Genomic DNA, 26,500 nt, shown 5'->3' on the forward strand with positions numbered 1-26,500 from the left:
AGCAAGGACAATGAGGCACAGCTACCAGGAGCAATGGAAAAACAAAAAACCATCCTAACTACGAGCCTAAAGACCACCTGAGGCCAGAACGAACTGAAGAAGAGCCCTCCCTGTGGTTTCCCCAGATGGGCCAGGAGGGTGGGACGTGCTGAAGAGACCCCGTTGGCGCCACGTCCTTTCTCCCTCTCTGTGCACCATGGCAGCAGCAGAGTACTCAGCTCATAGCTCCCTGCCCCCCACAAAGCCTAAACCAGCAGATTATCACGTTAACACTTCAAATGTTTAATTTCCTGCTCCAATTACATTGGTTTTGCAGTGGGAGAGGCAGGAGGGGGGAACAAGTGAAAACAAGCTGGGTGTTTTCAACTAAACCCAGAGTGACCCCGAGACCACCAGGCTTTCCCTTCATCTCCGTGGACGGGGGGTCAGTGCTCAGGCTGGCGAGGTGGCTGGATGTAGGCGTGGGAGCCACCTGAGCGCCGACCTCTCCATCCCGCAGCCAAAATGAAAAGATCCTTTTGTTTGGCAATCTCCACAACACTGCAGAAACATTTGCTGCACCACAAGAAAAACAAGACAGCTGGTGTTGGCAGAGCAAAACGGTACCCAGCTGCAGAGAGGGGCTGAGGGAGCATCAAGGAGAGAAAGGGAGTAGAGCAGAAGGAGAGCAAAAAACAGTGGGAATAGGGAGGGGAGTGTACCCGAGGGCAGGGTAGCTATGCAGTGAAATGCGGAGGGGTGAAAAGCACAGAGGAAAACTGATGGAAAGGGAAGGTGAGAGCATGTAAAAGGGAGACAGACAGTAGGGAGAAAGGGGGAAATAGTGCAGAGAAAGCAACAGTGTGGAGAAGGAAAGAGGGAGAGTGAGGTGGAGAAAAGCACTGAGGAAACAGCAGGCTGTGGTGGCATGCAGGCTCCCGCAGAGCTGCCTCTGCCTGGACACTCCTCCTGCCACATCCACCGGGTTGCTCAGTACTCCTCAGAGGAAAAGAGATCTGGAGGAAAAAAGATATCTCAACCCAGGTGACTTGCAGGAGAGCAAGTGGAGCTTGAGTGGCTTTCAAGAAATATTAAAAAAATAAACTCCTCCATGAGCACTCACTCAGCCTGAAAAGTCCCAGAGGCTGCTTACAGGAAAGAGTGGGGCTCTGGGACTCAAAATCCCATGGAAAACACCCAATTACCCCTGGTGGGAAGGCAGAGCCCATCACTCTCAGCTGGGCTGGGTCAGGGGATCTTGGTTGCCTGCAGAGCTGGGGATGCTTTCTGCTTGGAGCCCTTCCAAGGGGTCATCCATGGCTGCCGTTATTTATAGCTGGCTGAGTGTGCACACCCTGAACTGAGCTCACCCGAGCGCACAGGGAAGGAGGTGAGAAAAAAGGACTGACCTTGGGGTCAAGGCCAGGAATAGCCGCCAGTGGGCAGAAATAGCTAGTGCCATATTCGGCCCTGGTTCTTCGAGAGCTCCTGGATCGGAACATGGTGTTTCCAAGATTTCAGCTCTGGTTGGGATAGGATTGATTTCTCCTTTGGACTCATGTTCCCCCAGCAAGACCCCTCCATAGCTGCTCTCCAGCTCCAAAAATCTGCCGGGTGGATGGAGCAGGTGGGAAGGGGCAGGAAAGCAATCCAGCGGTGGGGAGGGGATGACTGACCTCTGGAAAATGTGCTGGAAAAGCAAGGGAGGCAGGTCGCGAGGAGGGACGGGTTTCAGCACCTGCTGCGGCAAAGCCTGACGCTGACCTGGGAAGGGGCGACGCAGGGGAGCAGATTCCAGAGGATTTTGGCAGCGTGCAGCGATCAGCATGCAGCTCGATGACTCCTTTGGGTGCCTGCGAGAATCTCAGCACATGAGATCAATGTGGACGGTGTGCAGGCACGAAGACCATCATGTGTGCGCCTCCGTCTTCCCTGGAGCCTGCGAGCGCAGAAACCACCTCCACACCCACACGTGCAGGATGTGGGCACCCTCCTCGTCCCTCTGATGGGATGCACGTGCATGGATGAACACACGTGTCCTTTCAAACGTGCCAGCACAAAGCCTGGTGCAGACCAACACATGCAGCCCACATGCAAAGGACTTTCCCGGCTGCCCTGGCAGGACCTGCCTGCAAATGCCCTGAATCCCAGCACACCCACATTGCTTCATGCTTGGCTGTGCTGGAGCATCCTGCCCTTTCAGGTCAGGGAACAAGGGCTGAACCCTACTTACTAGGATTACTGCTGGTTATGGAGATGGTGAGAGACCATGGGAGTGGGAAGGTCAAATCCTGCTCCCTCCAGCACCAGCACCCAAAGCTCAGGCACTGCCAAAGGCACTCCAATACCACATCCAGGGGCTAACACTGATGGGTTAGTGGAAGATGAAGACAGATAGGGGAGCATGGTGGGGCCTGTACTGAAGGCTGAAAGCAGTGAATCACAGGTGAGCAGTGCTAGCTTGCTGGCTACCTGGCCTGCAAAGAAAATCGCCTCAAGTTCTCTGCAGAGACAAGATCCTCACTCCCTACTGATCAAACAAGACGTTTGAGAAACTCTTCTCCCAAATACTCTGTGTACTGCCCTCCCTGGAGAGCCTCCTAGCCATCTCCACGGTGTTGAGGGAGGGATGCTGGTGTGACTGCATGACACTCTCCCTACCTGCTCCAGGACAAACACGACGTGTTCCTTTGGCAAGGTCTCCCTGTCACTGACACAAGGCCCTCACTCTGTTGAGCACAGAAGGGCTGAGATGCAGAAAGAACTGTCTCCTGGCTTCTTTTCTGCGTTTTGGATATGGAGGGAAAACCAGGGCCCATCTGGTCCTGCTCTTCAGCTGGACTGCCACAGCACAGCGCAGCACTAAACCAGTTCTGTGTGCTCCTTCTTCCCAAGAGCTCTGGTGGATACATCAAGCACCATCGACCAGACCACTGCACAACAGATATCCCCAGTGTCAGACAGGGAGAATATACAGTCCCTTGCTCCATTAAGAGCCTCTTCTTAATTTTCTGATCTGGCTGCTGTTCTTCCCAACCCCTTGCTGCTTTTGGGTACCAGCTGAGTGAACTGTGAGGAGCTGGGCAGGGCAAAGCCGACCAGGTAGGGAGGCAGCCCGGGGAAGGCTCCCAGCCTAGGGGGATGTGTAGCATCAGACAGCTCTCACCAGGTGGCAGTAAGTTGTGCTCACACGGCTGGGGAGTGAAAGAAGAGCCGGAGAAAGCAGAGGGGGAAAATCAGAAAAATAAAACATGCTCTAAGCAAAACGCTGGGTAGAAAACACACAGCACTTGTCGAGACTTTCCTGCCTGCTGTGAAAAGGCGCACAAATGCAGGCTTTTCTGAGGGGTGGCTTGCACGGGGCTGGAAGACACAGTTCCTGCAGTTGTCACCCACCACCTCCAGCTATCCCATACTCCTGTGGCATCTTCACACACAGGTGTGCAGTGTCCCACTGGATCCACATCCTACAAAGTGGCTGAGACATGGAGCAGGGAGCTGCCAGGAGCACAGAGGAGGTCTGTAGCATGCACCAGATGGGGGAATTCATCTGTCCAACCATGCCACACCAAAGCCGTATGACCTAGTGCATGGCATTCCTGCCCATGGCAGGGAGCATGGAACTGGATGATCTTTAAGGTCCCTCCAAACCCAAAGCATTCTGTGATTCTATGAGAGCCCCCTCCTCAAACCCATCCAGGAGCAGCAGTATCCCCTTGAAGCTTCTCCTGTTTGCAACACACTTCTAAGCCCAGACCATGTCAGCCCAAAGCCCCGGAGAGAAAAGGCTTTAGCTCCAGAAGAGCCGTGCCCTAGTGGGACCAGGACAGGAGCAGGGAGGTTTGTGCATGTACATCTGGAACACAGCCAGTCCCGGGAAGCCCGTGGAGACCTCCCTGCCGCTCCAGCATGCAAAACTCAGCATCTGGTCTCAGGGTGGGTTGCTGGGTTTTTTTGTTGTTTTTTTTTTTTTTGGTTTAACAAACTACTCTCCAGCCATGTAAGGCGAATCCCCACCGTGCCCAAATAAGCTGAGTATTTTTGGCTGCTCTCCCTGCAGCCTTGGGCTGGCCTTTGGGAAATGCATACCCTCCGGCCCTTCATGCCCTGGTAATTGAAGAGGCTGCCTCTTCTCCGCGCCAGAAAAGGGATTACAGGACACGCTTAAGGGCTTGAATTCATAACCTTCAGCGTCCCCCGGAGCTGGGGACCCTCCTGCCTGAACCGCGGCAGCGGCACCACTAGCCGGCAGCACTGCCAGCATGTCCATCCCAGGCATCCTAAGGGCAGGGCGAGTATTTGGGTTTCAAGCTGGGACAGAGCATGCCGACCCTCTGGGCTGCTCGCAATTAACAGCTTCTGAGGCTGCACGGAGACAAATTACTATAATTTAACAAACAGACGTTATCTTAAAACGAGTGCCTTACCCAACACCTATTGATTCCTGCTCCCCTTCCAAAGAACTCACCGCAATTAAGTTGTCACATCTCTAATGCCCACGTAAAAATGAGTCAGCTCCAGTGTCTCCCAGAAAACCTTTTCTGTGCAGGATTACAAAACCCAGCTGCCGAGCTTCCTTTTCACTCCTGAATTAGCCAGAGATGAAATTTATCTTGGTGGTAGACAGGAGAGCTTTTATCTGCACCCCTCTGGCTGCCATGCAGCTCACACACAGCTCATGTTTTACCTTTCCTCTTTCAAACTGCCAGTGGTTTTGTCCTTCATAGGCAGGGCATCAGGGAAAGCAGAAGATTTGTGGGCTTGCAACCCCTGCACAGCTGTGGGTTCTGCTGTCCCATGGGTGGTCCCTGCCCTGCTGGGAGTCCTGCTTGACTGGGACACAGGCTGAGCAGCCCCAAGTGCATTGCATTGGCATGCTGTGCCTCAGTTTCCCCACTGACACAGACTGAGAGTTGGTGACACTTTTACCAAGCAGAGGAGCAGCAGCATGAGTCCCAAGAACATCGGTCCCGGTTTGAAATTCAGGGGGGATTTCCTTGCTGAGAGCAGCTGAGGTGAGTGTGAGAACTGCTTCTTCCTCCCTCAAATGGCCAATTAAACTTCTGTTTTAATACTCAGGCTGGGATCACCACCATGACACAACCATGTTTCTCTTGCTCCACAGTGGAACAGCCCAGGGGTTTATATGCTCAGCCAAGGCTGCTCCCCTGCACCCTCCCAGGGACCCCATGGAGCAGCCAAGATGCTTCAGAGAGATGGAGGCAAGGTGAAAAAGCCCTGGCAATTCAGTAGCATCTCAGAGTAAGATTGATTCAGTTCCAGGACAGCCAACGGTGCCTTCACATCCTGAGGGTTTGCATTTCCAGCACCCCAGACCAGGTCAAGAAGAGGATTCCTACCCCACTGCTGCTCGCCAAGAGACAGGGGAGGGCAGCTGAGGGGAAAAAACAGCACAGAAAAACAGCAGCAGGGTAAAAAGCCAGAACAAGACTGTGATGCCAGAGATTAGGAAGGGATCTTTACAGAGACTGGGGAGCTAGACCTTAATTACATGCCATGCACTTGGGCAGTGAGCCACCAGCTGCCATTCATTTCACCGATGCAGCGGATAGATTTGATAATCACTGTCATGTAGTGGGGATAATCTTCCCCTCTCCATCTCTGGACACTTATTTCGCTGCAGGGAGAGTTGCAGCCAGCTCTGCAGAGAGCCCTGCACCTGTGTGCAGAGCCAGGGAGGTTTAGGGGTGTGGCTACAAGTGCCCAGATGGGTGCTGAGCCCTGCAGCAGGGGTGCATGGCCCTCCCTGTGGGTCCCCAGTGGGAGCATCTCACCCCAAAACCTCCTTGCAAGAGGAGACTCTGTCTCTCACCAGTGAAGCCAGTGTCATTTATTGATAGTGTCCCTGTGAAGCAGGCAGGGACTGAACGAATGCATGAGAAAGGCTCTGCAAAGCATCATAAAGGCAAGAGGAAAAGCCACGCTCATAAAACACCAAATGCCAGGAGTTAATAGGGGGCACCAGGGGTGCCACGGCTCTCTCCTCTGCCCTGGAAAGACCTCGAAGGAGCTCAGCTTTGCAATCGTTTTACCCATGGCTTGAAATGCACCTATCCCCTTCTTGTTCCTAAGAGGACAAAGTGGCCCCCAGCAGCAGGGCTGGGTCCCTACTGGGGCAGGCATGGATCAGAAAGCCCCCCCCAGCCCCCAGCTCCCATCCTCTCTGGAACGTCAATCAGGCACCTGCCAGCGCAGCCAATTCACTTCCATTTGGAAAATTAAAGAAATAAAATGAATCGTTTGCTTAATTTGAAAGGGTGGCAGGAAGCAAAGATGCCTTGGGCTCGTGCCAGCGTGCGGAGCTCTGCTCATCCGCAGGGTTTAGCTGGGGCAAACATCAGCCTCTTCCCTTCTTCTGTCTGCTGGGCCAAAGAGCCCCTGTCCCAGGGCTAGCTACAGGGGCTCCCAGTCTGCTCCCACCAGTCCCCGTGCTGCAAAACTGGGCAGCAGTTGGCAAGCACAGGGGTGCTCGCAGCAGTGATGCCCCCCATAAACTACATCTGAGGGCCACGGGGACCAGTTGCCCTCAGAATTCTGTCCCACCACTGGAAGGGTGAAACCACTTCCTCAGGCGCACCTGGGGTTTGAGCTTTTCTTTTTTTTTGTGCTTTTGACCTCTTTGACTCGTGCTTTGACTCCTGCTGGTCCCCTGCACAGCACAAGGCAGGAAAGAGGGAGCAAAGGTGGAGAAGGAAACAACAGCAAAGTACATGGTAAAAAACCTCCCAAAAAGTCATGTCTCTGCATCCCTATGGGCTCTGCTCTGGAAATGCACAACCTCCCTTCTGCCCCAAACTTTCAAGATTTTGGGGACATCACAGGAAATTCTCCCTGTCTCAGCTGCACTCAACTCTGGGGCAAACTTCCGCTCACCAGAGCTGGCCTCATCCTGGTGCTGCAGCCCCACAGCCTGTAGGATTCATTCCTGCTCTGTCCCAGGAAAAGCAGAGAGAGCCACTGGGAGAGGACCCCGTTCTCCAGCCGACTCTTTGAGACAGGACTGAACCCTGGGCTGTGTCCTTCCGCCTCCCCAGTGTGTCCTACTCACATGAAAGACACAAACATCATCTCATTGCTTTTTCCCTCTCCACCCCCCCGCTCTCCCCCCTCCCAAAACAAAGGCGAATCCCCAAATCCCAATTCCTTCCTGCCAAAGACACGTGCACCTGCAGAGCAGCTGATGCCAACATCCAGAGCAGAGCCAAGCACAACAAATGGGCTAAAGAGCCCTCACTGCACAGAGACCAGCTTACAAAAACAACGGTATTTCACCCAAACTCTATTAAACTGTCCTGGGTTATTGCTTCGTTTCCTTTCCCACCACTGAGGATCAAATGAGATTTCTGTGGCTACACAAGAGATGCTCTCACATCTCTACCTTCAGCTGCCCCTTCTGTGCTATGTGCAGGGTGAAACTCACTGTGGGGTGGCACAGCTTTGCACGCAATTAATTTCCCTTCCAAGATGACTTTTTCACACTGGGAAAAATACAGCCAGCAGCACATTCCCATGCACAGTAACCCAACAGGGCAGCCAAACCCACTGCAAGAGCCTGGAGAGTCCTCAGTGCTGGGGTCTCCTTGCAAACCCTAAAAGATGGGGTTACACAGGCTTCAGAGCCAAAAGGGACTGGTGTGATGCTGATACCCACCAGCACAGCCCTGACACTCTTCACCACCACAGCTCCAACCCCGATATTTGTGCAGCAGTTAACAAGGTATTAATCAAGGAGCAGGACACTGCTCCCTTCCCCTTCCCTGCGAGCATCCCCCTAGTTTTACCTTCAGCATTCTGGGTTTTGCTCTGGCAGACTTTTAAAGCCAGCTGCAAACTAGGCTCCTTGTTTACAAGTCAGAGGATTTAAGAGCCGTGCAGGAGATTCAGGGCATGGCTCCCATTAATTTCACCAAGTTTTACACATCTAAGCCTTAGCCATCAGTTCCTACCAAAAAAAGAGGCTTGCTTCGAGGGAAAAAATAGCCGAGGAAAATGAACTTTACTTCCAGAGGCTTTTCAAAATAGAAATATCTAAAATGCAAAAGTTCTTGAAGGTACTTGCCAGGCTTTGCAAATAGATAAGGGCATCTGGAAACTAAAATCTCAAAATTTTCCACTGCCTGCCCTGTCCCATAGTATCTGTACACACACCCCCACACAAGCTCAGCCATCAGCAGCGTCTGGAGAGGAAACACAGAGAAAAAAGTCCAAGAAGTTTAATGAACTGTCACAGCTTAACAAACTAATCCCTGCTTATGCTCACCTCATCCCAAATGAGAAGCTGGGGAAAGAAAAAAAGAGTGCAACATGAGGCAGCTATCTCTTATCTGCTCCATTGCCCAGCAAGGGCAGAGGATTGAGCAGAGGCTCCCGGGTCATGGTGAGGCACTGCCTGCTCCTCCTCAAGGCATGGCCAGAACCGAGCAAATACCTAACAATAATTTCCCATGAAGAGTTTGTGTCTGTTTCCCAGAAAAACTTCAGCTAAAGGTAAGAAATGTGCATAGGAGCAGAGTGGCTTACAAAGCCCTCATGGAAGGATGGCTTTGAATTTGGACATGAGCATGCATTGGGTGCAGAAAGTCTCCAGTGCTGTTTGTTCACGGCACTGGACTTGCCCTCTGCAGAGAGCAGGACGGCAGCTGAGCAAGCAAAGGTGGAGCCAGAAACAAAGGACAAAACTGAGGAGGAGGCGTTTTCCTCCTGCTTCCACTGAGCTCTGGAAAGATCTGACAGAGGTTCTGGGGAGAGCCCTGTATCTCCAGAAAAAGCTAAAGCAGGAGCCACTGGCACATCAGCTGTCCTCTGTGAAGCTGCAGGTAGCCCAGCACCAGTGTCCTCATGCCCACAGGGCTGGGTGTCCCACCAGAAGCCAGAAACAGAGATGTGAGGCAAGTTCCTCCTGGGTGAGCTGCTGCTGAGAGATGTAAACACTTGCTGTCAGGAGGCACTGAGTGAGTATCTCACAGCAGTGCAAACAACAGCAAGTAGCATTTTCCTGGTAAAGCAGCACCCAGGCCTTCAATCAAAGCTCAGGGCTATTTTTTCTTAGGCCCTTTACTGAACTATCAAAAGGCCTGACCTCTCCCATCTCCCTTCTAAACACACACATAACTAACTTCTTGTCCCCAGAATCCTTCCCCTCCATATGAACAGCTTCCTGGCCATTCCTGGAGCAGAAAGAGGAGAAGCTCATTGTGTGAAATATCATCCACTCCTGACCAGCAGCTCTGATCTTCATAACAACCAGCACCTGCACACAGCATCACATTGTCATCATGTGGGCACTGTTTGAGAGATGCCTGCAGGACAGCTGGTACCAAACTGGAAATGACTGCAGTGACACCCATGTGTAGATCTAGCCGAACAGCAAAGCTTGGGTGCAGATGCTAAATCAGCTGGTAATTCTGTATTCCGGTGAGAAGGTGGGATTTGTTTGGTTTGGGGTTTGGTTTTTGTTTTTTTTTTTGTTGGCTTCTAGGTAATACTTTTCTGACATGGCAAAGAAAACCCTGGTTCCATGTGATGATGGATGGCTTGCTTTAAATTAGTGGAAATACCAGGTCTATTGTCAATCCATCTCACACAGGTGACATTTTGTCTCCCCTTTCTGTACAAGTTTATAGGAATAGCTTGAAAACTTGCAAGAAAAAATAGGATGTACAGAACAGCCCAAAAAGGGTGAATCTGGGGAAGCTGGTGGTGGTCCCTCAGGGAGTGGCGAGGAGGTAGGAGGTTAGGTCACACAGCACATATTTGCTTTTCACATCTTCTTCAAGAAGACATCAGTGGCTTCAGCTCAGGCCCCCAGCGCTGCTAACACAACACCCTGAAGAAATGATTCTCTGCATGAAAGCAAACAGGGTGAATGGGATCTGCTGCCAAACCCTTACATCTCACAGTGGGAGAGAGGGGAGACCAAGAGGAAATGAAAAACAAATCCTGGAGCTGGGGATGTGCCGAGGGGTGGCTTCAGCGTGGTGTTATCTTTGTCGGGCAGGGTGGGCTCTGCGGGGGTCACCACGGGAGGAGGGGATTAAGCACTCACATCCAGACATGGGTCTGTAAAGGCAGGGGAAAGGGGCAGATACTCTGAAAACCAACAGGAGGGCAGGGCAGGTCTCACCGGGGGGGTTGTATCCCCGTGGGTTCCACAGCTGGCCGAAGCACTGGTGGGACCTGGAGAAGTTTACGTGTTGGTGGCCTCCCTGGCAGCCAGGCTTCCCACAGACAAACCCCATGCCAAGGGATGGTGCCTACCTGCTCTGCTGCAGCCAGCCTAGAAAGAGTGAAAGGGATGCACACAGAGGAAGAAAGGGAAGGGGAAGAGGTGAGGAGGTAGCATTAAAATATAAATTAGATGAGACAGCTCTGTACATACTTTTAAAACTACCCAGATAGAAAGCCACAAGTAACCAGGTCCCCACACACCATTAGCATATCACTTATTAACCGCCTATTAATGAAAGGCCTGCAGATAGCACAGTCCCCTCTCCTATCACTACAATGCTTTTCAGCCAGTCCTCCTTCTCTTTCCAATTTTACTGGAAGAAATTCCTCCAAAAGCTAACACCCGAGAGCTGCACCTCAATTTCTAGGTTCCTTTCTTTCAGCCAAAGCTTTAAAAGCAACAAATACAAACAAAAGCAGCTCCACAGCAAATTTCCATCCAGTCCTTTTTCCATGCAGGACTTGCTGTGCACCAGTGAAAGACCAGAGCCCCTCTGGAAACTTGCATGTAGCTTCTCTCTCCAGCTCCGCCCACAAACACACATTGAAACCTCTTGTTACTTTTTATTATTTTTTTTATTCCAGGAAAATTATTTGCAAACTGAGCCCTAGCCCCCTAAAAACATGGTATGTCTCTTGCTATTTTCTGAAGAAGATTCAATTGGCCAGCAAGCTGTGTGCAGAAGTATTTGGTTTTCCCCCATAACCTCCGTGGCTGACTGCCTCTTGTGCTGTGAATAAGACTCTCAGAGAATAATTCTGCATTGACGTTGCAGAATACTACTGCTAATGTGTGTGTCTTCCAAGGATGACTATCTGTACCGCCCTCCTGTCGTTTCAGAGAAGCAAATTGCTTTCAGGATCCAGCAATAATTTCAGCAAAACCACAGGCACAAGAGATGCAGTTTTGGACTAAGAAAGCATCTCATCACTCCGCTATTTATAAAACTTTTAAAATACATCTACAAACATAAAAACACCACCCCCATGCTTGCACACATACCACCTTATTAGATCAGACCTCATAAAAGACCAGATGCTATCTTGGAAAGTAACTTCCTCGGGAAGACAAACTGCCTGTAGTAAATCCCAGGGCCAGCACGGGCAGCTGCCCCAGCATGCTGTCTGCGCGGGGCTCGCCACTTTGTGGAGTCTCGGGACAAATGGGGCAGGATTTGAGCGCTCTGCAAAGCAGGAAAGGAACAGAGAGAAGCCATGAAAATCTCACAGCGGCTGCTAGTCTGAAGATGGGCTTCATGCTGGGGTTTCGGGGTGATGGAGGCAGAATGAAAAAAACCCACAACCCACGGCTGTCAGCGGGCTGTCAGTGTCCCGGAGGCACCGCCATAAAACCCGCACGCAGGGAAGGGCTCGGCTGGGCAGCGGCAGGGCTGGTGACAAACAAAACAATGCTCCGGGTGACAGCGGAGGGAGACAATGCCCCTCTGCGCAGGGAGGCTGTCAGCAGAGATCCTCCTGCCCCGACAGCCTGGCTGCCAGCGGGCCACGCCAAGCGGGACGGCAGCGACTGCGTGTGCGCCCAGGGGCGGCACTCCCACAGGCGGCTTTCCCCCTGAGCAGCCTGGGGCCGGCTGCACCGAGGTGCCGTCGGACAGGCAAGGGACACCGGCGGGATGACGGAGGGCCAGCCCCAGCGCTCGGATGCTCGGGTGAGCCTCCCCAGGCTCGCCGACGGAAAGGAAAGTGCGCGGAGCGCGGAGGGATGATGCCTGTCCCGGATATTCGGCGCGGGGAAGAATGCGGAGTTCTTGGAGCGGGCATGGCCACCCGCAGCTGTGCAAACAACCCCGCTGAGGAGGTGACTTACCTTGTCCCCCGATTGAGATCGCAGACCGCCCGCTTCCAGGAAGCCTCTTCCCTTGCCCAAAGACAGGACAAGCAAAGCCGAGGGCTGTTTCCCAGCGGGAAGCTGCTGTCTCACAGGTCAGAAAGTTAAATGAGCTGGCTGGGGTTAGGACTGAGCTCCGATAGCCACCATCAGCCTGATCCAGCCCAGTACGCAGCAGCTGCTCCTTGATTTTAATTTATCCCCACACTCGAGGTCAGTTTCTTTGCCAGCAGAAAAGCAGCAGCAGTGGCTGCAGACGAGTGGCTTTGCTGCGCTGCTTGGGTCTCAATGCCCTGCTGCAGCATCTCCCCAGCGCTGCAAGGCCAGGAGGGATCCCGCATCCAGTTGGACGGGCAAGAGGAATGCAAGGCCCCGATCCAGGAAAGCACATACTGATCCGTCAGCACCCGAGTATTCCTGACCCCTGTCTTCCAGAGGAAACTAACTTCAGATGGCGAGAGAGGGAGGAAGGGAGAGTGATCAGCACCAGCTCTGCAGAGAATTGGATACCCCAGCACAGGCGGGTCAGAGGTCACATTGGAAAATGCCATTTTGGAACCTAAATGCAATCCTGAGTATCAGCAGGTCCCAGCATGGTCTCTAAAAGACCATCACTGGTGCTGCAGAGGCAGTAGAGAAAGGGACAGCCAGTGATTGGAGAGGTATGGGCCATGCTCCTGCCTCCACCACAGCTTCCCAGCCCTACCCTTCCCACCTTCAAATAGGGAAAATACTACTTTTCTCCTGTTTTGCCTCACTGGACTACCTGCTGTAACAGATGGAGTCTGTAGGCCCTACAGTAAAAAAAAAGGTGAAAGGGTTTTGAATTCCACTTTTCCATGGATTTTTCAGAGATGGGGGTGAGGGGTAGTGGGGGGGGGGGAGTGAACAGCACAGTCTCTAAATCTTTATTTCCTCAGGCTCCTTCAGCCTGTTTCCTCCCCAGCTTTTGTGCTACTTCAACCAACTTTTATTTTTGGAAAAATAAACCAGAACAAATGGCAATAAATATGGGCAGGCTTAGAGGAAAACGGCTGGGATTGCTCCGGATCCTGGCTGCGATCTTCTGAACAATGCTGAAACCCCAGGGCCCATTTCTGGCCAGTGGCAGATGTGGCCCATGGTAGGAGATGTGGACCACAGTGGCAGCTCCACCAGATGACCCTCCTGTCCTGGGCAGGGAGAAGCTGGTCCAGCCCCAGCTGGGAAGGGGCTCTCCCCAGGCTCCCAAGCTCGGTGTGACTTTTCACTGCATGCAGCTATTGGATCCACGTGGGCAGAGGAGATGAAGAGTCACCAGGCTGTCCAGGAGCAGCCACAGCAAGGAGGTCATGGGGTATTGTGGCTTGACCCTGGGGATGGAGCCTGGTCTGGTGGCAGCAGAAACCACCAGCTGCAGCAGGCTGTGTGGATGGGGGCTTCCCTTCCCAATATCCCTGGGAGAAAGGGGGATGCTCTGCAACCCTCATGTGAGGCTGAATTCAGGCTTTGCAGGGTTAGGACCAGGGATGCTGTTCTATCACAAAGCATTAGCTTATCCAGAGCACGTCAGCCCCCACAGCCAGACAAAGTCTTACTTCTCTGAGGGCTCTCATTATCACATGAATCTACATCTATGATGTTTTCCAATGTCTTGGCTTTGAGAGCTCTCAAACCCTTGCAAACGGTAGCTAGCAATGGATGAAACCTCAGGCAACTAATGCCTATTGATAAAATGTAATAAATATTCAAGCTAATCAGAAGGATAAAAATGAGAGAGGGAGGAGGACCCTGCAACACACTAGTTGTTGCCTGCCTAAGAACACCATCTTAAAATGATTGAACAACCAAGCCATCACAAATAACTGCAGCTACAATCACACCAGTTTTTCTTCTCAAAGCTCTTTTACAGCTTTGAAGATCCTCCACTAAACAGCACACTGAAGTGTGTGATAAAGATAAAGGAAAGAAAAAAACCCAAATCCCAAGAACACAAACCCTTTGCTCAACTGCAAACCTGACCACAGGGAGACAGCTGACCCATGAACCCAACACCAAGCAGCACATGAGCTGAGGGCCACCCCTTGCTGACCACCATAACCTCAGCATGTGTTTACTTCACTCCCATCTGTGACAATCTCTCTGTTTGTCTTCTCACCCTGGACTGTGTAACAGAAGCTGACAGGAAAAGAGAAATAAGTCACAGCCACTACCCTGAGCCCACACTACTGGCCACCGCTCCAATGACACAAAATACTTGTATTTCCCAAGGAGAGCAAGATGAGTGAAAACAGGAGAAAGGAGTAAGCCAGGCCACACAGAAGAAAAATGGTCAGGAAGAAAGACAGATCAAAAAAGCCATATTCTTAGGATGGGTTTCAGGAGACAACTCTGACAATCATACTTTATTCCTGGAATATGTTGCTCATTGAAGTTTTGGAAGTTCCATCTCTGGAAGTGTTCAAGGCCAGGCTGGATGTGGCCCTGAGCAACATAGTCTAGTGGAAGGTGTCCCTGCCCATGGCAGAGGGGTTGAAATGGGATGATCTTTAAGATCCTTTCCAACCAAAACCATTCTGTGGTTCTATGATACCAAAGTCAGGGCTTGTCTCTTACCAGATCAGCTGGTGTTATCCCTGCCCTGGGGCCATATATCCTTCATCACACAGGGAGGTGACGTGCCACCTTGGTGCTGGCAGACTCACCTGAATTTGTTTCCAACAACAAGGACCAATGCCACCACCACCCCCTGCAAAAAATCCCACAAACAACCCTATTGTAGCGGAACAGAGGGTTAAAGTCGCAATTACGGAATTGGTAACACGGTTACCCAAGAGAAAAATAAACCAAGTACAAAAAAAAAAAAAAAAAAAAGCCAAAAACACAATTCCAGATTATATTTTACACTCAAATTCCTCCTTAATTGCTCCAGTGTCTCAGCCAGTTTGCAGGGGAGGAGTGGGGACTGGCAAATTAGCTCCCCCCAGGGCCGCTTCCCCCTGGGGAGCTTTCCCAATTTACATTCCCATTGTGTTCTTTAATTAGTACATTCCTACAGCTTTTCTGAGAGTCCCAACACTTCCAGGGCTGTGACAGTACTTTATAAATAATAAATCGGAGGGAGTATTGACTGTACCCTGCTTCACTCCTCCCAGTGTCCCGGCCGGTGTCTGGCAGCTTTTGCAGAGACCACACACAGCCTAGAGCAGCCCACCACTGCCAGCCCCAGAGGCAGCCTTTGGTGAGGACATCAATAACCTTTTTTCATCCTCCCACCTTGCAAAACGTATTTGGAGACCTGCTTCCTGCACAGGATTCTCCCAGAGGAAGCATTTGGACTTCATGACATGCCCATAATGGGGTGCCAATGCAGGTGAGAAGGGCTGAGAGGAAAGCTTGAGAGAGGTGCCTGCAGCCCTCTGTCTGACCAGGATGATGCCCAGAGGCAGCAGTGGACCAGCCAGTCTTTACGATTCAGGTTCCACTTGGAGGCCTCCCAAACCCAGCATCAGCAAGCGCAGAGCATGCTGCTCCTCCACACGAGGACACAGGCAATACCCTCCAGCCCAAGATTCCTAGCACCCTAGGGACACATGAACTTGTCCTTAGGGACAACAAAAAGGGGAAATTTATTTATTTATTCCGCAGCCTGTGCCTGTGCCAGGAGCAGAGCGCAGGACTCCTTGTCAGGCAGGAAATCCTCCAGCGCCTTCAGCCTCACAAAGGTTTCACACGGATGATCCTAGAAACCAAATTGCAGGAGAAGCACAAAGTAAAGGGGAGACAGTGCAGCCAAGCCATGCATCAGAGCTGCAACCCAACGTTTTCCCAGGTCTCATTAGGGATGATTTATGAAGGCTGACACTGTCATTAACCTCTGACCATGTCCCCACTGCCTGCAGGGCATTTTGCAGCCTGCCTGCGACTGCCCAGCAGCAGTGGGGGGGGGGAGGGGGGGCAACTGAGATTTTACCACCCCTGTTAATGCAATTAGGTGGTTTGAAGTAGACCCATTGGATCATCTTACCTGCAGCAACTCGGCCACTCCACTTGCACCCAGGACAAGCCCTGCACATACTGCGTGCTTGCACACACGTGCAGCACTGCTTGGCACAGGCATTGGGCACTAATAGCCTGCCATTTGCAACCCCATCTGGTTCTGACATGTCCATTATTCAAAGGCATTTGGCAAAGACCTTGGGCAACTCATTTGCAGAGTCCGGGTCAGTTCACAAGCTCATGAATTCCCAAACTATTTGCTGGCCGTGCTGGTAGCCAAGCTGTGAATAGGTTTCTGGCAGATTTGAAAGGAGCCAGTGTTTTCTGAAAACACCTGCCCTCAGAGGCTGCAAAAACCCACAGATTTCCATTCCTGCTTAAGATGCATATCCAGCCCTCTGTAAAGCTGTAGTAAGATGAAAACCTGACTTGTCTGCCACTATAGAGAATTCCCTATTTTTTATCAATCTCATGGGAGATCGAGTGACATCAGTCCCTGAGCCAGGGGTGCAAGCCTCACCTCACCTCACCTCACCTCACCTCACCTCACCTCACCTCACCTCACCTCACCTCACCTCACCTTACCTCATCCTTCCCTGCCCCCCAGGGCTGGAAACTGAGCAGAGGAGAAGCATCTCCTGGTCTGGAACCATCTCCAGTTCCTTTGCCCGGCCCCTCTCATCCCACAAATGGTGCAATTGGCTGACTGTGTGTCAAACCAAGCCCAAAAGCCAGTGATGCCCTGGGAGCACAGACAGCAGTAGCCTTGGATGCTCCTGGTCCCACATCTACTGCATCAGGATAATACACCAGCTGGAGCACGAGGATAGACCTGGAAAAAGTACACTTGGCACCTTTATTTTCAGCCAATTCATATCATGCTTTGCTCTCCCTTGACCCACCAGAGCTGCAGACAGCTGGGGTTTGCTGCCTCTCATGTGCAAGGATGCAGCGAGCTTTTCCCTCCTGCCCTGAGGCTGAGGTTCCACTCTCCTCCCAGCTGCCTCGCTGGGGCAAATCCTCACTGCAATCTGTTCAACCAGTGGGCAATCCTTCCCTGCTTCAAACAGCAGCCCACAAGGCTCCCGGAGATCAGGCGGCATTGCACACCCGCTCGGAGAAGCAGGAGGCACAGGCAGGGGAATACGAGACGTGATTTACTCGGAGACAGCTCTGTGCTTTTGGCAGGACTCGAGGGCATTTGTTTTGAAGCTGTGTTTACATGCCTTTGATCAGACGTGTTTAACTTTTCTGGTGCGTGACAGCAGCAAAACAAGTTTGAGACAAGGATAATGAAACACATTGTACGCCCGTACATGTAAGCGGCTACAACAAGGCTGCACACATCAGCAACTCAAACTGGAGGTGGGGGCGGCAGGGGGTGGGTGCCAAGACGGGGAGATGCATCATGATGATGCCAAACCAGCAAGTTGAAAATGTAAAAAGAAAAAAAAGCACTAACCCAGCAACAACAGCTCAATCTCAGCTCTTGGAATTGGCCAAGGGAAGTCTGCGCGGAGCTCGGGTGCAGAAGTAAAACTCCATCCAACATTGCAGGGAGCTTTTCCTGAGCAGATAAACTGCTCCCATTGTGGGTCAGGGGTTGCTCTCAGCAGCACCATAGGGCACCTCAGGTATGGAGCAGCCCCTGCTTTTTCCAACCTCTGAGGTTCATCAGCAACTCTCAAAGTCGAGCGCCATCTTTTAAGAAAAGCCAGCACAAGATCAGAGAGCAAAATAGAAAGGCAGCTTCCAGAGATGCTCCTAAAATAGCTGCTCTCTGAAATGCTATAGGCACACCTGAAATGCTATAGGCACAATTAGCAAGGATGTATCTACATATGTATAGACCAATAACTGGATCATTGAACACCCTGTCATCATTTTAAGCCTTGCAAGGCAGTAAGAACTCTCTCCCAACATCCTAAGGAAAGGCAGAGAGTACTGCCAGTACCTGCCATCCTTTCAGCATAGGAGAGTGCAGGGTCGTAAACGGGGAAATGTTTCCAGGCACTGCAATGTAAAGAGACCCACGTTGAACTGCGAATGAAGATCCTGGCATGGGGCAAAGCCTCAGTACAGGGCTGCTCCTACAGAGCAGTTTGGATAAAATAAAGCTATTTTTGAGCTTAAAAGAGACATGGCGGAGTGTGGATGATCCAGCCCTCTGCTAAAGAGCAAACCCAAGCATCTTATCCCTAGTAGTATGCTTAATTTACTAATGCAGAATACCAGCAGAGAGACTTTATAACACAGTCCCATGCTGACCATGCTCTGGGATGAGAGATGCCACCATCTCTTTGTGCTTAGCGCAGCAGATGAGCAGAGATGTTGGCACAAGAGGTTTCCTAATGGCATGCCACCTCACTACACAACCTGTCAAGCCAATGCAGGCTTAAGCAGTGGATCTTAGTTGGCAATAGTGGGGGAAGTGAATACTCAGCTGTGATAAATATTTAACGTGCTTTTAGTCCTGAAGAAGTGTAGCACTGAGGCCATCATCCTGTAAGTGAAAACCAAGGCTGATTAATGGGGAAGGTACTCCCATTTATGGGAGGTTAGGATCAATCCCAATTCTCAGCTATTTGTTGAATCTTTAATGCTCTTTTTCGATAGCAGAGTTCCTTGGTGAAGGGCAGCATCCTAATAAGGCTGCTTTAACAGCAGGGATGTTAAAGGGAGTATAAATAAAAGACCCTTTTAAAAATAAACAATGAGGTAAAAAAGGAAGGTTTCATGTGGTCACTACTGTGGGCTGGCTTGGAAAAAGCAGTTTTCAAGCCCCCACTCTTCTTTGGAGGCTGGATTTACTTCTTTTGGAGTTTTCTCTGATATCTCAGAACTGAGCCCAGGGTTAACCCTCAGGCCAAAGTTAAGCTGTTGCTCTGGGAGGGAGGGGCAGTCAGTAGCAGTCCAACTGTCCTTGTCTGACCTTTGCACATCCTTCATTCCATGCTGGAAAGGTCTCCACCTTCTTCCACACCTCAGCCCTCTTCTCAGACCCACAGTTTCACCATCTCATGCTCTAATTCTTCTCTGGCCTGAGCAAGGTGCCCTCATACCACCTTCCATCTCACCAGTCACGATTAATCCCCTGCCTCTGTAGTTATATCAGCATCAACCACTCCCCTCCTATGCTCTCAAACACTTCTTTCTCCAGAGTGAGTACCCAGGGTGAGCAGGCAGCTTGCACTTACAAGGCATTTGCCATCTCCCATCAAGGAGAGCATCCCCCTTTGTCTCTTTTGGGTTTTCCATCACATCATCTTCCTGTACCCCCGTACTCCCATGCTTGCTACCCCCAGTAAATCTCCTTCTGATTTTCTCACCATCCAGTAGGACCAGCCTCGCCTCCTGCAAGCAAAGCTCTCCCTGCACATCTCTGCTCACTAGCCATCCCTCCCTTGCTGGCAAGCAGCACGGAAACAAGACCACAGACATCAGCCTTGTAATGAAGATGAAGAGCCACACAGCCTTGCTGGCCCTCTCCATCTGCCCTCACCTTTCCGGTTGCATTACGCCTTATGTTGTTTCTTGTCTGAAACTGAACATCAGCTCCTTCCTGGCTGTGCTGTTACTCTCACCCCAGCCTTGTGCCGGGGATGTTACAGCATGAAACGGAGGGGAGGAAAAGTGAACTGGGACAGGGGACAGCAAGAGGCAGTGGGGGAGAGAGTGTATTCACAGCAGCAGTGACCAAAGATGCCAGAGCCAAGTGCAGGTTGCCTAGCACGACAGGTGCTGGTGCATCCTTGATGAGCCACTCTGACTCCATCAAAGCATCAGCTGGAACAGATGTGGCTGTCTGAGCTGAGAAAGGGTGCTGGCTTCTCCCTAGAGTGACAACTGGGATGACAAGACAATGTCACCCACAGGCAGAAGGTAAGAACCTCTTTGGCCCCTAAAGCCCTCCCTCCTTCTCCACAATGCAAGGGGACCAACCTTTAACATCCCTTCCCTCCCTCCAGCCCTGCATCTGCTGTGGTGGAACAAAAATGTGGTCCTTTCAAAAATGAGACTGGCCCAAAAGGAGGCAGCATGGCCAGACAATTTTCCTCCAGGGCTGCAAGTGCTGGAAGAATGAGGGAGAGGACTGCAGCCTCTCACAGCTGTACACCATGCCACACACACAAGAGATGTGCACACACAAGGGATGTGCACAAACAGGGGATGTGCACACACAAGGGATGTGCACATCCCCTTCTACTTCCACCACAGACCACTCCTCACTAATCATCCTCCGGGATCATTCAGCATCTTTCCCCCCAGTTGCCATCTCCACTGTAATTGTCTTTCCTTATCCACCACTGTAAACAGGGATAATGAATCAAGATATGAGGTTAAGCCTCTGCTGGAGATTAACCTGCCATTGTCCTCAGTGACAACAGGTGCCAGACATCTGTCCATGCCCTGTGACAGTCCTCAAACACACTTCTCTGTGTTGCCATAAGACTTTCAGGGAGATAATATGAGACATCCTCCTCTGCCCAGCTTTAGCAAGCTGTCCCACGCCTGCCTTGTGCTCCTAGCAAAAAACCCAAGGAAGCAGAAGCATTGTACTGTGTCCCTGCAAGGTGCCAGAGACAGAAGCTGGGATGCAACCTGATGGCATTACAGGAAAAATCAGCACCAAAGAACCAGCCAGGCCCTCAGGTGGACAGTTATACCCGATGCCCCCATGGACTCTGAACACCCACCCACTGCCAAGCAGCACAGTCAGATCCACCGCGTGGCAATGCCAAGCAGAGGAAGGATGCTCTCATCCCAGGGAAGGCACAACCAAGCCCTAGGCTGCAGCCAAACTGCCCAGGTGCTCTGGCTTCTCGCCCTAAACCAGGATACCCTTTGGCTGAGCCACATGCTTGGGAAGACGATGCCTGTGCAAATGTTAGAGACAGGGCTGCTTTTGTTTACAGGCTGCTGGCAATGGCGCTGCACACCCCACATCCTCCCCTGGCCAGGAGCAAGCTCCAAGAAAGGAAATTACACAAGCCAGAAGGTTTGATGGAATGAACCCATTGGGCGGCTTGAAGATAGCTATTAATGGAGAGCTTTCTCTAATTGCTTTTGTATAATCTGGGGCTGCTAGACGGAACTGGGTAATAAATGAAATCCAATTACATTTTCTCTCAGTATTTATTTTATTAAGTAGAATTCATCAGCTGATGAAGGGCCCCTCGAGGTAATGGCTCATGACCTAGTGGAAGGCACTTTTTTATTATTATTGTTTTCCCCACTTGGGGAAGCAGATAATTCTGTTTCCCAGTAAATCCAGACTGTTCCCCCTGCACCGTGGGAAGCACAACAGGTCCCAGGGCAGCACGGATCCCACGGGGACCCACACTGTCCTCCTGAGCAGGATCCCTGCTCTGACTGCTGGAGTCCCAATGAGCACAATGGGCGATTAAGCCCCAGCTTCAGCATGCCAGCCAAAATGGAGACGGATTTACAGCACACAGGTGGTGTGCTCCAGAGGGCTGCAGCAGGAGCCAGTCCCATTGGGAACGCAGCAAGAAGCTATGTCACTCCACGTCTGCTCCCCAGGAGGCTGGACTCTGGTGCTAGCGCTGTTTCCCTAGGATGAGTCTCCTATGCAGGGCTCAGAATGTGGGCTCAGTTTGGGCTCAGGGCTACAACTGACCAGGCTGAGAACACTGTGAACACCAGTAGCTCAGATCCATCACATCCAGCCCCATACTCCAGCACACCCATGAAGCCTTGTATCTCTCTGCAACACAGCACCTCAACCACCACCTGCTGGTGGTTTAAACCCAGTTACTGCGGTGTAGACACAGTTGCTGCCATGAAGGCTGCCCATCAAGGTCACCACAAGCACTAGTCCCACATGGAGATGCCTAGCCAAGCCTTGTGCCGCTATTAGCATGCTGGCATCAGCAGGTAAAGCATGTCAGGGATTTCTGGTGGTGGCAGCAGTGCAGGGCACTCCAGCTACCAAGCAGGGTTTGCTGGAAGCTGTAGCACTGCAGCAGAAGAGATCCCAGGTCATGGCGCAGTGCCTTTCCTGTGGTACGAGAGGCAGCAAAACCCAGCGTGGGTCAGGAGAGGTTGCTCCAGGTGTATCCTTACAAGCTCTAGCCAGCATCCCTCCCTGTGGAGTGGGGATGGCCACCAAGGCACAAGACCCTTCCTCCTCCTCCCTCCACACCAGAAAGCATCAACGGGTCTGGGGTCTGCCAATTAATCACAGGGTCTGGTGCAGCACTGTTGCCCTCTTGCTGGAGCCCACAGCAAGGATTCCTCCAGCACAACCAGGCAAGATGCCTCGGGGATCTTGCAATCATCTGCTGGGCTTTTCACCATCCCTCTTGCCATCCAGATATTGACTGACGTTCACCCTTGGCTCCCAAACCCAGTGCCGACAGCCGCAGCTCACCCAGCTTTCACTGCCATCTTGTCATACAAACAATTTATCACCCTCCAGTGAGTGCTGTTACAGACGACAGACTCCAGTGCCCATTAATTAACAGGAAATACTGAGAGAGGCATATACACATGCACAAATCTGTCTGAGAGGTTTCCTACAGCATCCACCATGGATGCACCCATGTGCTGCCACAGCAAGCACAGCCTCTGGGAGCCACAGCAGATGTAGCCAGCAGCAGCCAGGCTCAAAACAAAGAAAAAGCAGCATTATGAGGAGGAAAACCAGCTATGAAGGCAATAGAGTAGCATGGTTTTATTCCTGAATAGTAAGAAACTACTCAGCTTAAGGGATTAAAAAAAAGGTGGTGAATTGAGAACGGGGAGCAAGCAAGCCATGTCCCAGCTGCTGAGAGTCTGGGGTGAAGGTGACACCACAGACACCTCCAAAGGGCTTGCACAGCCTTTTGCAGCAGGAGCAGCTAATGTTTTGCCTACCCTTTCACTAGGGATGTGGTGTTCTCGGCTGCTGCACCCTGCTTCCAAGCCTTCCAAGGCTCCATCCAGGCAGGATAAGCCCAGTTCCCCATCAGGGCAGCAAACCCAGCAGCCTTACACATCCCAGACCACAGCTCAGCAGCACTGAATGAATGCCTGCCAGAGCCTGAGTCCTCATGCTGCTGGGCCAACTAAAAATAAATGAGGTGTGGGATCACAGAGAGTCAGCGCCAGGTTTTAGAAGTGCTGTGTGTTGCTGGTTTTGCTGCAGAGGATAAGGAAAAAGGCTTTCAGAGGGCAAGGAAAAAGTGTTTCAGAGGAATCTTCTGAAACTTGTCTGGCTTTTTGATTTGGGAAGAAAACCTAAAACCAGTTGGAAAGGAGATCTAAACATCGTGTCAGAATCCAGCTCTTCATCTTTTTCACAAGTGGGCTTTCACTTTTTTCTGTGAGGCTATTTCCCAAGCACAACACAGAAACACAAGCTATTTGCGTTGATCCAAAACTACTTTTCACCAAATAAGTCATTCATCTGAAATCTTTCTCCCCAGCTCTGCTGCAGGAGAAGCTCTCTGCTCACGGGAGACCACGATTTATGCTTAAATGAGCATTTGTGACTAACAGGTTAGATTCATAGTGAAATGCATCATCAATAAATCAGTCAATCACTTCTGCCCTCAGCTCAGGGCTGAAGTCTGGAGTAACTACTCAGCACTTTTGTCAACCTTTACTCCAGCAAAGTCTGGGTAAGAGACCTCAGGATTTAGCCTATTGATTGCTTACTATTGTTTGTGATGCCCTGCATGCTTTAGACATGCTCCCTTCAGGCAAGATTAAATACCTGGCTTGTGGCATTGGGATTCAAGGGAAATTATCTTTTACAAGCACGGGAACAGACAAGTCAAATTGCCCTGTGCAATGGTCCATATTGTGGTGCAAAGGTGCCCCTGAATCCCCTTGGTGCTGCCATCGAGTTGGGCACATGGGCAGTGCTGACTCTCCCTGGGGCTGGCGTGTTGAGCCCCACGGCTGTAGCACATTTCTGCAAGTTAAATGCAATTTTGGCTGTGGCTCCGGAGCCTCTGAGGCTCTCAGCTCCTCCGGTAGTGTTTTGTTGCAAGAATAATAGAGTGACAGCTCCCTGGCAGCTTTGAGTAGCATCCCCAGCTCAAAGGCACCCTTAATACCTCTGCCAAAGTCCAGCCTCTTGGTTTTTACATTTGTTTGAAGTTAAGCGGATCTAACTTGGGTGAGTGGACGCAGACAGTGTTGCTCAACCAAAGCCAAAGAACATCTCGGACACTCCTCTGCCCAAGGGCTGGCGCTTGTCCCCCACACACCATCGAGGTTATTGAATGTATTAATACAGAAAGACGTAAGTGACCATCCTGCCCCACCAAAGGGCAAGCCTGGGATATGTGCACCCTCCACAAGCATAAAGCAAGGAAATACAGCAACCATTTGCAGGGCAGAATACCTCTTAATAACCCTCTGCACACTGCCTCCTACCAGGAACCCCTACCATGGGCTGGACTTTTTTAGGGATCAAGGTTTCTTGGAAGGAAGATAAAGTCTTGCTTTCTAAGGATGCTTCTCACTGCTGACACCACCCTGAATACAGGGAAAAAAAAACCTCAACAACTAAAAATCTGCAATTTCTACAGGAAAAAAAGAAAAAAAAGCAGCCTGCAGAAGGACCTGGCAATTTAGGTCAGGAGGGGAGAGGGGGGGGGAAAAGGAATTTAAAAACCCGGGATTTACAGAATCCCAACCCAGACCACCAGCTGCTCTCCGAACCCCATGTCATGCCCATGTACCATAGCATACTGATTCCCAGGTTTCACCCACATATCCCACTGTAAGGCAAACTGATTTCTGATGCTTGTCCCGCCTTCTTTTATTTCTGCCAGACCTCCCCCTCTCCTCTGGGTACTTTTCCTGCTGCCGTTTGTTCCTGTCCTTTACAGCTCTGCCTGCTGTCACTCACATAACCTTGCCTGTTTGGTAATTTGTGGCAATAAAGTGTCACTGTGGGGAAAAAATACAGCATCGCAGCAGCATATAAATCTCTGATCCATAAACTGTGCTGCTCCCCACCTGCATGCCCCTCCTTTTAGATGTAAAGTGCAACGATTTGGGGCAAGAGGAAGAAAAAAGAGCCAGTAATATGTGATCTTACTGAAGGGCAGCGCTGAGGTGTCCTCATTGGGGGCTATAATGAGTGCTGAGGGACTGGTGTGTGCTGTAAATTGCCCTGGAGACATAAGCCTCAGTGGAGGCTTCCTGGAGCTATCCAGGACTTGAAAAGGGTAATCTTAAAGGGGGAAATAATACATTAAACATTGCTAAGGAGTGCTGTCTACCTCCTCTTTGAACAGCCTCACTGGTGCTGAGCACACAACCCTGGGAGTGCCATGGCCATAGAAGGGATCCAGGTGTGTGCAGCTGAGCCCCTCCCTCCTCTTCCCACCTAGATGTGGGATCCTGTCCATCTGCATCACAGCTGAACAGCTCCTCCAGTAGATTCCAATTCCAAGCACTCTCCCTGGGCATTAAGGGGGACTACAAGGAAGTAGGTCTGGAATTTTCCCTTCCATCTCGTGCAGCAGGTGCCCACTTTACACACCTATGCCCTCCACCAGGCTGAAAATAGTTCCCCATGGCTCAGAGCCAGGATTCAGTGGGGCAGGTCCCACCCCAGGCAAATGCACCTCATGTTTGTGGCCCCACGGTTTCCTGCTTTACTGCGCAGAGTACCAGGCATCCACCGCCAAGGCCGTGCAGGAGCCATGAGACCCACAGCATCTCTGACACCCTCTGAAATGGCTTTAGAGGAGTTCAGCCCTTCTTGCTGACGGTTATTTCTTTGACCTGGAATACACAGCTTGCCTCCATCAGACCCCTCCTCCACTGAATTATCATCTTGGTCGCACTGTAGAGCAACATCCTAGGCCAGCTGTAAAATGTCACCTCCAACACTACTGCAGCACTCTCCCAACCCCAGCTGCTGTGCCAGACCCAGCAGTGTCCCACTCATTCTCCCCTGGTTCTTGGCACATTGGGGTCTCATCCACCATCCGTCACATGGAACAGCAGGGAGACTTGCATTAAAGCCTTCTCCTGACACCGACATCTTTCTTGACATCTGTGGCTCACCTGAGCAGCTAAGCAACACTCCTGTGAATATAAACAAGCAGGAGGGAAAGTGCATTCACTAGACAGATAGCTTGGTAAAGTGTCATCACCCACTGAAAGCCCATATGTGGTTTTGTAGCAAAGGTATTTGCTTCCTGTCTTGCCCACTCATCAGAGGAATATACGAGCAGAACTGAGCAGCACCCTGGAGACAGACTAAAACCAAGCAGAGAGCAAATGGTGCTTGGAGGGCTGCGCAGGAGCCGTGCAGGCAAACACATTATGGACACCCTGAGGAAGAGAAAGCTCCTTTCTCCCAGCCTTGGGAATGGCACACAGCCAGGATCCATCACGCACCTATCCTGCACCTGATCAAGGCAATGTGTTACATGAATTAAAAAAGTCAGGTCTTGGTCCCCAAACCTGCCCATG

General features: G+C 51.2%; 1 protein-coding gene across 8 annotated transcripts in view; it reads right to left on the minus strand.

Moving 5' to 3' along the window:
- CNTFR (ciliary neurotrophic factor receptor) overlaps positions 1 to 26,500 on the minus strand; it is a 200,707-nt gene that overhangs the window by 117,369 nt on the left and 56,838 nt on the right. The window contains exon 1 of one of the 8 annotated variants that reach the window (XM_032096478.1): positions 12,056 to 12,358. The exons of the other annotated variants lie outside the window; for them this stretch is intronic. The gene's annotated coding sequence lies outside the window, so the exon portion shown is untranslated. Of the gene's footprint in view, positions 1 to 12,055; positions 12,359 to 26,500 lie in introns of those variants that run through there. 8 annotated transcript variants of the gene reach the window in all.

This window comes from Corvus moneduloides, chromosome Z, assembly GCF_009650955.1.
Source record: "Corvus moneduloides isolate bCorMon1 chromosome Z, bCorMon1.pri, whole genome shotgun sequence".
Classification (NCBI taxonomy): Eukaryota; Metazoa; Chordata; class Aves; order Passeriformes; family Corvidae; genus Corvus; species Corvus moneduloides.